The sequence below is a fragment of the Bufo bufo genome, chromosome 9 (genome assembly GCF_905171765.1).
Source record: "Bufo bufo chromosome 9, aBufBuf1.1, whole genome shotgun sequence".
Lineage (NCBI taxonomy): Eukaryota > Metazoa > Chordata > Amphibia > Anura > Bufonidae > Bufo > Bufo bufo.
The window spans coordinates 170,082,003-170,094,631 of NC_053397.1; the positions used below are offsets into that span (position 1 = coordinate 170,082,003).

General features: G+C 44.4%; 1 protein-coding gene across 1 annotated transcript in view; it reads left to right on the plus strand.

Moving 5' to 3' along the window:
- RAC2 (Rac family small GTPase 2) overlaps positions 1-12,629 on the plus strand; it is a 99,080-nt gene that overhangs the window by 59,977 nt on the left and 26,474 nt on the right. The window lies entirely within an intron of this gene.

Here is a 12,629-nt window from a genome sequence, read left to right on the forward strand (position 1 = left end):
GGGCACGGCTCTCCTGGAGAAGTAGTGGCGGCTGGGAATGACGTACTGTGAGACAGCAAGCGACATGAGCTGTTTGAAGCTGTCCGTCTCAACCAGCCTGAATGACAGCATTTCAAAGGCCAGCAGTTTATAAATGCTGGCATTCAGGGCCAGGGATCGAGGGTGGCTAGGTGGGAATTTACGCTTTCTCTCAAAGGTTTGTGAGATGGAGAGCTGAACGCTTTCGTGTGACATGGTGGAGATGCTTGGTGACGGAGGTGGTGTTGTTGGTGGCACATCCTCTGTTTGCTGGGCGGCAGGTGCCAACGTTCCTCCAGAGGCGGAGGAAGAGGCAGAGGCAGCAGCAGAAGAGGGAGCAGGAGGGGCCTGAGCCCTTTCTTGTTTTTGAAGGTGCTTACTCCACTGCAGCCCGTGTCTTGCATGTAGATACCTGGTCATGCAGGTTGTGCTAAGGTTCAGAACGTTAATGCCTCGCTTCAGGCTCTGATGGCACAGCGTGCAAACCACTCGGGTCTTGTCGTCAGCACATTGTGTAAAGAAGTGCCATGCCAGGGAACTCCTTGAAGCTGCCTTTGGTGTGCTCGGTCCCTGTTGACGGTGGCCAGTAGCAGGCAAACTGTTTTGACGACGGCTGCTCTGCTTTCGCACCCTGCTCCCGCTTTTGCTACGCTGTTGGCTCGGTCTCACCACTGCCTCTTCCTCCGAACTCTGAAAGTCAGTGGCACGACCTTCATTCCATGTGGGTCTAGGACCTCATCGTCCCCTGCATCGTCTTCCATCCAGTCTTCCTCCCTGACCTCCTTTTTGGTCTGCACACTGCAGAAAGACGCAGCAGTTGGCACATGTGTTTCGTCATCATCAGAGACGTGCTGAGGTGGTATTCCCATGTCCTCATCAGGAAACATAAGTGGTTGTGCGTCAGTGCATTCTATGTCTTCCACCCCTGGGGAAAGGCTAGGTGGATGCCCTTGGGAAACCCTTCCAGCAGAGTCTTCAAACAGCATAAGAGACTGCTGCATGACTTGAGGCTCAGACAGGTTCCCCGATATGCACGGGGGTGATGTGACAGACTGATGGGCATGGGTTTCAGGCGCCACCTGTGCGCTTTCTGCAGAAGACTGTGTGGGACATAATGTGAACGTGCTGGATCCACTGTCGGCCACCCAATTGACTAGCACCTGTACTTGCTCAGGCCTTACCATCCTTAAAACTGCATTAGGCCCGACCAAATATCGCTGTAGATTCTGGCGGCTACTGGGACCTGAGGTAGTAGGTTCAGTAGGATGTGTAGCTCTGGCAGAACGGCCACGTCCTCTCCCTGCACCAGAGGCTCCACCAACACCACCACCTCGACCATGACCGCGTCCCTTATTAGATGTTTGCCTCATAGTTAGCGTTCACAAAGCAAAGTAAAAAGTGGTTAAGTATGTTAAAAATAATTAACCGCCAATATAAACCCTGATGTAGGGTATTGCACTCTATTATTTTTTTTTTAACTCTATATGACAGCAGTATTTGTGGCCTAAATGTGACACTCACTTATGCACGTCTTATCCCAGATGTGCAGTATATCAGAGGCTTTTTTTACCCCAGTAACCAAAAAGCCGTATTTCTATCCTAAATGTGACAGTCACTTATGCTTGTCTAATCCCAGATGTGCAGTATATTACAGGGTTTTTTCACCCTAACCAAAAAGCTGTATTTCTGTCCTAAATGTGACAGTCACTTATGCTTGTCTAATCCCAGATGTGCAGTATATTAGAGGTTTTTTTCACCCTAGTTACCAAAAAGCCATATTTCTGTCCTAAATGTGACAGTCACTTATGTACGTGTAATCCAAGATGTGCAGTATATGAGAGGCTTTTTTCACCCCAGTATGCCAAAGCCATATTTATGGCCTAAATGTGACAGTCACTTATGCACGTGTAATCCCAGATGTGCAGTATATTATAGGGTTTTTTCACCCTAACCAAAAAGCTGTATTTCTGCCCTAAATGTGACAGTCACTTATGCTTGTCTAATTCCAAATGTGCAGTATATTAGAGGGTTTTTTCACCCTAACCAAAAAGCTGTATCTCTGTCCTAAATGTGACAGTCACTTATGCACATGTAATCCCAGATGTGCAGTATATCAGAGGCTTTTTTCACCCCAGTATGCCAAAGCTGTATTTCTGGACTTGCAGACATGCAGATAGCCTGTGCTGGTGCACTATCGTTGCATAAAATGGCTGCCGATCATGTATTGATATTGACTAACTGAAGAAAAAAATTTTAGTTTTCAGTAGTAGCTGGCTCAGGGCAGGCTTAAAACACTTTTTCTGTAGATCACTGAGTACATAAACCAGTTCTTGATAAGATTGCTCCCTGATCTCTCCCTCACAGCAGCTGCAGTCTATCCCTACACTAATCCGAGCAGAGTGACGGGCGGCGCTACGTGACTCCAGCTTAAATAGAAGCTGGGTTACATGCTGCAGTTGGCCAATCACAGCCATGCCAATAGTAAGCATGACTGTGATGGCCTTTTGATGCAAGTAGTATGACGCTTGTTGATTAGCTGCTGTGCAGCCTTTCAAAAAGCGCCAAGAAAGCGCCGAACACCGAACCTTTACATAAATGTTCGGGTCCAGGTGCCGAAAAACCGAAAGTTCGGTTCGAACCCGAACTTTACAGTTCAGGTTCGCTCAACTCTGCTGGTGACATAACATCAAGGTCTGCTGCTCTAAGGCCTACTGGTAGATCTGTTACTTGTCTATAACTGTACTATGGACTACCAGGTAGGCTGCTACATAACTTTTTCTAAGAAGGTTGTGCAATATACTATACATCCATTTCATGCTCCAATAACTTAGAGGTAGCTCATGTACTGTGGCAAAGCATTACTTCTTCCATTTTTCAGGCTACGTGATGGATCCATTACTATTCACGTTTTTTTTTACCCCCCTTGACTCTTAATTGGTTTGTTAGGTAATCATTTTATTGAGGATGACATACCACAGAATGATCTGCTCTTCTGAACTAAAAGCAAGAAAGCAGAGGGAAACAACTAATATAAGTGTGAACAGAGACTAGGGAGTAGTAATCGTCCTAAGCATGGCAGTGGAAGGCACGACAACATACCCATGAGCTACAGATGTGGCCGAGCTAAACACGACCCTGATAACACATGGCACAGTGTTATCTTGGTTACCTTGTGACAAAAGCCATTGAAAAGTTAGTTATATTTTACTTGACATTCTCTACTTAACGTGTTAACCATCAAGTTTAGCTCGGCTGCATCTGTACTGTAGATAAAGGGAAAATAATTGTATAATGTTCAGAAAAATGCTTTATTAATAGGGCTATCCCACGATAAGTATTACTGTGCAATAAACAGGTCATTTCAAATGAAGTATTATAGCAATGTGCAAACAGTAAAAAATGCTTTTTATGTACATTACATTTTCCTCTCTGGTAGTGCTCCCTGCTGTATATCCTTCTACGGACCGCAGGGGAAAACACGTGATGGGTGCAATAGTTGTTTGTACTCACGGTTAGCAGATGCCTCCCTGGGCTGGCGTACAGTGGATGGGAGACATCACAAGATCTTCCGGGGCACTCTCTGTTGCAGGGAACACCAGCCAGATGTTGGTTGAGGTGCCCTTGATAGTGGTGATGTTTAGGGTGCTTGTGGCTGGTCCCCTGTGTCCATGACGCCAGCACCTTTAGGTGCAAATGTTAAGAGTAGTAGTAGTAAGAAAGATATGGAATAAAGAGACTCGAATTTTAAATAAACTCCTGGTATTTTACTGAAGCTGATCCACAGGTTATCAATGTATGAAAAGTCATTTACATCAGAGCAGCTTTTACAACTATTCCCATTAGTTCTCAGAAGTTGCATGAGGAATAGTCCTTATTATTATTGTACTGTATAATCCTATACTTCAGTTTCCTTTTATAGGAATACTATATCCAGACAAATGATCCTTTTGTCTTTAAGTATGGTGGGTAGCTGATAGCTTGAGATCTCTCCACCTAATGCAAAGGAGGCTGGAGTCACATACACGACAGTTACCTTCCTTTGTCAATATCTTCATCACCTCTCTGAGTTGTCTGGAGATACTGTAATCTTTTCCCTTCTATGGGCTGGTACATAAAATTAACTATGGAGGTTTTGTTACCCTCCAAGATGGCTGCTGAGGTGCAGGTTGTCCTCAGGCATCACACACCGACCTTCTTCTTTCTGCACTCACTACACACACAGTGTAGGGCGGAGTTAGCCCTGGGAGGCTTGTTAGAACCCCCCCTCCTCCCTATGCAACTTTATGAGAACATCTTTACAAGGACAGTTTGCATGACACACAATCACAACATTAAGCAGTGTGCAGCCAGCCAGAACCGCAGGGGCGACATGTGAGGTGTACGGTGTGCCGATGGGAGAAATAATAGTACAGTTCATCGGTTTACTCACGGTTAGCAGAACGCCTTCCTGGGCCGGCAGCACAGTGTTGAGGAAGACAGCACTAAATCCTCCGGGGCACGCTCTGTGGTAGTGAAGCACCAGCCTAGATGGTGGTTGAGGTGCCCTTGATGGCAGTGGTGTTTAGGGTGATTGTGGCGGCTGGGTCTCTTGGTGGTATTTGTCGTGACGCCAGTACCGTTAATGGTGGTACAACCAGTTGTAGTTGAATTGAAGTATGAAGTAGACAGTGGTAGGATACAACTCACAACTTTTACTAAAGTTGGTTCCAGTTGCGGCATATACTTCCAGACAGAATACAGTCTTTTGTTCTTTAGAGGAATTCTGTTGATCCACTGTTAATAGGTTTGGCTGGGTTTTGTATTTCTGGTAGGTGACTTTTGCTTCAGGTCCCTTGTCAGCTAGAGTAATTTGGTGAGGTTGCCTTCAATACTTATTGGTATGTTTAGTCCTATTATTTCTGTATCTTCCAAGCCATTGAACAGGTAGCTAATCTGTATTCTTCAATGTATGGTGAGGCTGCCTGTAGCTAGATTGTCCTCCACCATGTGCAAAGGTGGCCATTAAGCCTTAGATAGTGGCTGTTATCACCGATGTCTCTCTTTTAGCTTGGGTTTCTTCCAGGGACGCAAACACTATCGTCTGGTTGTAGGATGTAGGAACTAAGAGGATCACAGGAGGAAAACGCTCTCCTGTGCCTCATACATTGGCTCTACCTCATTGCTGCATCAGGCTTCCCCCACTACTCTGGGGTGTGTAGCCTCAGCTTAACAACTCACTCTACTCTTCACTAACCTAACCTCCTCCCACTAGGCCTGACCTAGTTATTTATATGAATTAAGTGTTATCCCCATCTAGTGGTGGGATGTATAAATTACACCTAACCAGCCTATGAACAGGGATACAACAGGTGTTGTAATACAAAATGACATGCAATATGATAATGCCGTTTCACAGTAATTTTGCAGTTCCCACATGTCCTGAGTGGGACGATGCAAGTGTGTTTCAGGACACTGCACAACCCAAACACCTTTCCTTCATTCCTACATCTAAATTCAAAGAAATATATAGCTATATCTCTACATATAATGGAGAAGGACATTGAGGGGGCTTGACATACCATATGTGTCGCTGGGCTATACAGGTGGCTGAATGGTTATTTTCTATGCAGGGGAGGAAGGGGTTGACAGGAGTTAATTGCAATGAATACTGGGAGATGCAGGTGTTTTATGAGCTGCTGCCCACCCACAGAAAGTAAAGAAATTCCTCTAAAAACAGATGACTCTAAAACTGTTTTAAATTTTTGGAATAACCCCTTTAATAATGTAAATCTGTTCGTGAAGATGACTGAAAAGGGATAGTTCTGTAAAATGAAAAACATTTATTTTCTAATTGAAGCTGAACGTGATTCAGAATTTTAGAGTTAAAGGGAATTTGGCGGACTTAAATACTGATGACTAATTCTTGAGATAGGTCATCAGTTTCAGCTTAGAAAGGGACTGCTTCCCCCACCATCTGTAAGCCGTGTACCGGGGTGTGCTCCCCAGGATACAGCGAAGTCACGAACAAGGAAAACGACTCTGACACCAGCTCTTGTAAAACAGACTTAGTTTTACTGTTACGGGATATCAAACACACTCCTAAATGCAGTAAACATAAAATCAGATTACATACACTCAGCCCGGAGGCTGAGAACCCTGTGTCGCACAGCACGGCACCCTCCGATGGTAGCCGGAAAACACTTGGACAATTTAACTACTGCGAGCAGAGCTGGCTCTGTCTCGTCATACCTGTTATTACCCTGAAGAACAGGAACAATCGTGTGTGTATGAGATACAGGCTAGCCCACGGTGCGACACAGCAGCTTACAATCTTACCATACTATACAGTAATATCCCCCTCCCTTTTCCCAAACTAAAATGTGGCGCGTGCCTAATATATATCACTCCCGATAAACATGCTGGGGTAACTGGAGATTATGGTGAAGTCCTCTCTGTTCTCCGGAGTGAACCAAAGCTTTAACTGATAAGTCCTTGTGATAAACAAGCAGCAATACTTGGTAGCCTGCCACTCAGCAACACTAACTAAATACCGGCAGGTTTGATCTCGGTCTCTAGTATTTAGGCGCCAATGTTATATTGAGGTGCATGCACACTCTGTCTTAAGGACCCGGGTCTGCTCTGCCTCAGCTGGTGACTGCGAACTGAACAAAGGCTGATCCAACACACGTGCGTTACCGCAGGGTCCATTGTTTTGCTCTTTAGCTCTCATCAGCAATCCTGGCAGCTGTACTCCTGGTCAAGATCCGGGTCCTTGACACAATCAGCTTCACTTGGCTGCAGTCCTGGTCGCAAAAAGGTGATTCCATGCTTGGATGTTACTGGATCACTTCTCTCACACACTTTTCCAGTCTGCAACGAAGATGGACGTAAGCTTCCTTCCTCTAGACACACAGCTCCACCTCCTATGAATATTTAAATCTGAGCAGTCTGTTTAGCTATGTGGGGAAACAGCGGCCCCTTGTGGCCAGCTATTAGTAAAATAACAGTGTTCATGCAATAAGAGCTGTTTCACAATCTCACACATCCGCACCCATCAGCTGATAGAAGGAGGCACAGCACATCCAAGCTAGCACAACTGAAGGGAATAGGACTAAGATTGCAATACATTTCCTGGCCATTACATAGTGTGGGTAGCTATACTAGTTTCAATGCGCTTAAGTTCCTTCTGTCCTTGAGCGGCACCGTGGGCATTGGACCCCTACCAATCTGATATTGATGATGTATCATTATAATAAGTTAGCAGTATTTAAAGAGGTTATGCCATGATTGATGGAAAAAATGGATAATAAAACATCATATAGTACATGACAATACCATTCTAGCAAAGCTAGAACCAGCCCTGTACCTCACATAGATCCAGAGATCACCACATACATTTCTCTAATTGTTTTCCTCGATTTTCTTCAGCCTGGCAGCTCAGGGGGAGGGGGGGGGGGGTTCATTTCTGCTGCAGCTCTCTCCCTAAAACTGGCATAGCTTGTTACAGAGCTTATGTCGGATGGCAGTTGAAGATTTAAACTGAGCATGTTCAACCAGCTCAGTGAGAAGGACAGAAGGACAAAAAACGAGGAAAAGAACAAACAGCAGGTAGAGCTATACAGATATATATATTTTTTTATTCCATGCAATTACAAAGGTATTCCGATCCAGGAGCTGGTTTTAAAAATGTAGAATATGTTCCGTGACGCAACCCCTTTAAGTTTTGGAAAACCCCTTTGTTTCTAAAATACCTAATTCCATCAGCTTCAAATAGAAAATATAGATAATGTATTTTTACTGAATTACATAATCTATCTGCCATAAATGTCTTGAGTCCTACCTACAGTAAAAATAATAATCCTATTCTAATGAACTGAAATGCCAAGCAATCAAATGGTTCTGTGAACTAATTCTGAGACACGTTGGTTATAATCGGCGTTCTAGTGGCATTCTGCCTATTAGACTGAATATATGATAATTAATGGATAGTGGATTTATATGACTTAAGACATCTGCTTATCCTCTCCTAATTTCACGGTTTTGACATCTCGTGTTAATTATACATAGCACTCACATGGGAAATGCTAATTTACAGCTGAATGTTTAAATCTCTATTTTATCACTGGGGAAATGGAGCAGAAAACGAAATCCAAAATACATTGTAACTTGGGGGTGTAGGTTCAGATATTATGCATTGAATAGGTTTCAGTAAGAGGATTTTTTATAATTTCAGTCAGAGGGCTGGGGTGTTCTAGCATGGCACTTTATTTTGTGTTCACCATTTGTGGACTTTTTCAAGTTTATATATCATGGATTATTGGGTTATTGGGTAAGCCTGCCGAGTGCTCTATAGTGTATGCAGATGTTAAAAGGAACCATAGCAAAGCTTCATATGGGCCCCCCTAGAACATCAAATTCCCGGTACGTGTGCGTCGAACACTCCTAGGCAATGCAGAACTCAAAGTACAACAATCTAGATTTCTGACAAATTCACAATCGTTTTCTTTAACCACCTCAGCCCCCATAGCTTAAACACCCTTAATGACCAGGCCACTTTTTACACTTCTGACCTACACTACTTTCACCGTTTATTGCTCGGTCATGCAACTTACCACCCAAATGAATTTTACCTCCTTTTCTTCTCACTAATAGAGCTTTCATTTGGTGGTATTTCATTGCTGCTGACATTTTTACTTTTTTTGTTATTAATCAAAATTTAACGATTTTTTTGCAAAAAAATGACATTTTTCACTTTCAGGTGTAAAATTTTGCAAAAAAAACAACATCCATATATAAATTTTTCTCTAAATTTATTGTTCTACATGTCTTTGAAAAAAAAAAAATGTTTGGGTAAAAAAAAAAATGGTTTGGGTAAAAGTTATAGCGTTTACAAACTATGGTACAAAAATGTGAATTTCCGCTTTTTGAAGCAGCTCTGACTTTCTGAGCACCTGTCATGTTTCCTGAGGTTCTACAATGCCCAGACAGTACAAACACCCCACAAATGACCCCATTTCGGAAAGTACACACCCTAAGGTATTCATTGATGGGCATAGTGAGTTCATAGAACTTTTTATTTTTTGTCACAAGTTAGCGGAAAATGATGATTTATTTTTTTTTTTTTCTTACAAAGTCTCATATTCCACTAACTTGTGACAAAAAATAAAAACTTCCATGAACTCACTATGCCCATCAGCGAATACCTTGGGGTGTCTTCTTTCCAAAATGGGGTCACTTGTGGGGTAGTTATACTGCCCTGGCATTTTAGGGGCCCAAATGTGTGGTAAGTAGTTTGAAATCAAAATCTGTAAAAAATGGCCGGTGAAATCCGAAAGGTGCTCTTTGGAATGTGGGCCCCTTTGCCCACCTAGGCTGCAAAAAAGTGTCACACATCTGGTATCTCCGTACTCAGGATAAGTTGGGCAATGTGTTTTTGGGTGTCATTTTACATATACCCATGCTGGGTGAGATAAATATCTTGGTCAAATGCCAACTTTGTATAAAAAAAATGGGAAAAGTTGTCTTTTGCCAAGATATTTCTCTCACCCAGCATGGGTATATGTAAAATGACACCCCAAAACACATTGGCCAACTTCTCCTGAGTACGGAGATACCAGATGTGTGACACTTTTTTGCGGCCTAGGTGGGCAAAGGGGCCCACATTCCAAAGAGCACCTTTCGGATTTCATCGGCAAACGTATCTTTTACTGCAGAGGAGAAATCTCGTCTTGCAGCGTCGCAATGCTTCTGTCAGAATGCACATCAGTGCTGCAGCTAGTCGATCGGTTGGTCCACCTGGAAGGTAAAAAAAACAAAACAAAAAAGAAAAAACCAGGCCGCAGCGCAATAAATTTTATTAACTTTATAATAACTTTTGAACAGAACATATAAACTTTTTTTTTACTTTTTGAACTGAAGTTAACTTTTTTGCTTACTGGTGTTTTTTTTTTTTTTACCTTTTATAGGACAAACCTCTCCTTCCCCATGGGACAATGTGCAAAGCGCAAATCGCCCAAAGATGTGGCGAAGTACATTATGCACTTTATCCCAGGTGAAAGGAGAGGTTTGCAGCAGCTGTGAGTAAAAGGGCCCTAATAGCCCTGTGTGCCTGTCCTGGTGAGATGTGATCCCTATGCTAAGTGTACCTGTGTGTGGTACTTCCGGAAACACTCTCCAAAGCATAGGGCAGGGTGGTCAGGACAGTCAGGACAGAAATAGCGGGTGTCACGCCTTATTCCACTCCTGCTACAGACACAACATCTTTTTCGGGGTGACGGTTGGGTTGAGGTACCAGGAACAACACTGGGGAAATGTCGCTCGTGTAGACGGCTAACTACACTGGTGGATGGGGCCACGGAACCTTCTGGATACAGGAGGTTCTCGATGATCTCTTCCTGAAATTTGAGGAAGGATCGTGTTCTCCCAGCCTTACTGTAGAGAACAAAACTATTGTACATCGCCAATTGAATTAAATATACAGACACCTTCTTATACCAGCATCTGGTGCGTCGGGAAACTAAATATGGAGACAACATCTGGTCATTGAAGTCCACCCCTCCCATGAGCAAATTATAGTCGTGGACACAGAGGGGCTTTTCAATGACATGGGTTGCTCGCTCAATTTGTATGGTCGTGTCTGCGTGAATGGAGGAGAGCATGTAAACGTCACGCTTGTCTCTCCATTTCACCGCGAGCAGTTCTTCGTTACACAAGGCAGCCCTCCCTTTTCTTGCAAGACGGGTGGTAACGAGCCGTTGGGGGAAGCCCACGCGACTAGTTCGCGCGGTGCCACAGCAGCCAATCTGTTCTAGGAACAAATGCCTGAAGAGAGCCACACTTGTGTAGAAATTGTCCACATAAAGATGGTACCCCTTGCCAAATAAGGGTGACACCAAGTCCCAGACTGTCTTCCCACTGCTCCCCAGGTAGTCAGGGCAACCGACCGGCTCCAGGGTCTGATCTTTTCCCTCATAGATCCGAAATTTGTGGGTATAGCCTGTGGCCCTTTCACAGAGCTTATTAGGAAACATTCTTTCCTGTATATTTACTTGTATATAAAGTGCAAGTGCTGCCAAAAATGACAAGGAGGAGGCACTCCGATACAACCTGTATATCACATAAAGGAGGGCCTCATTCACATTGTGGTACAATTGTTCAGGTAGTGGAACTCCTACACTCATAAAGCCTATGCACTAAGGGAAAGGGCTGCCAAAAATTACAAGGAACCAGCACTCCAATACACCCTTTTATTGCACATAAAGGAGGGCTTCATACACACCCTTGAAAAATTATGATTGATGGCCTGGTGATCCTCAAACATTAGGAGCAAGGGCCTGCTGGTGACCCTCTAAAACATTAGGAGCGATGGCCTGCTGCTGATCTGACCATCTAAAACAATAGGGGTGAGGGCCTGCTGCTAAGCATCTAAAAAAATTTGTGGGCGAGGGCCTGCTGCCGAGCTGACCATTTAAAAAAAATTGTGGACGAGGGCCTCCTGCCGAGCTCACCATCTAAAATTTTTTGTGGGCGAGGGCCTGCTGCCGAGCTGAACATCTAAAAATTTAGGGGTGAGGGTCTGCTGCTGAGCTGACCCTCTAAATCATCATGGTTGAGGGCCTGCTGGTGACCCTCAAAAACATTATGGGTGAGGGCCCACTGCTGAGCTGACCCTCTAAAACATTAGGAGTGAGGACAGCCTAATAAGCATGTTGATATGATGGAGGAGGAGGACAAGAAAAGGGAGATTGAACCATATACCCTTTTTAGTGGTGGAAGGGGTGCATAGGAATACAGTGTATTTAATACACCATAAAAGCCACATTTAGAGTGCCTTTATGTTCAGCCGCTTTCCTCTGGTGGAGTAGAGAAGTCAGGGGCAAGAGTTAACCGGTCAGCATTTTCAGTTGACAGGCGAATGCGCTTATTAGTTATTATGCCCCCAGCAGCACTCTGACAAAACGCTGGTGGCGGGGCAGGCCAACACCTCCAAGGCTTAGAGTGACAGTTTGTGCCACGTGTCCAGCTTGCACACAGGGATCACTGAGGACGCTGACACGGTCTGCTACGTACTCCCTCACCATCTTCCAAAATGTTTCCCTTCTTGTGGCACTAGGCTGCACATCAGGTTGAGGGTGCTGGCGGGGTGTCATAAAACTGTCCCAGGCCTTGGAGAGTGTTGCCCTGCCTCTGTTGGAACTGCTGTCTGTTCCCCTCGTCTCACCTCCTCGGTTGGCCAAGGAACTATGTACTCTGCAGCCAGCGTTGTCAGATGGAAATTTTTGGAGCAATTTTTCCACAAGGACCTTTTGGTATTGCACCATTTTTCTCATCCTCCCCACCACAGGAATGAGAGATGAGGAGTTCTCTTTGTAGCAGGGGTAGAGAAGGGTAAACAACCAGTAATCGGTGTTGGCCAAAATGCGTACAATGCGAGGGTCACGGGAAAGGCAGCCTAACATAAAGTCAGCCATGTGTGCCAGAGTCCCAACAGAAAAGACTTCGCTGTCCTCATCAGGAGGATGACTCTCAATCTCCTCATCCTCTTCCTCCTCTTCTACCCATCCACGCTGAACAGATGGAATAAAACTTCCATGGGTACTACCCTCTGTAGCGGAGGCAACTGTCTCCTGCTC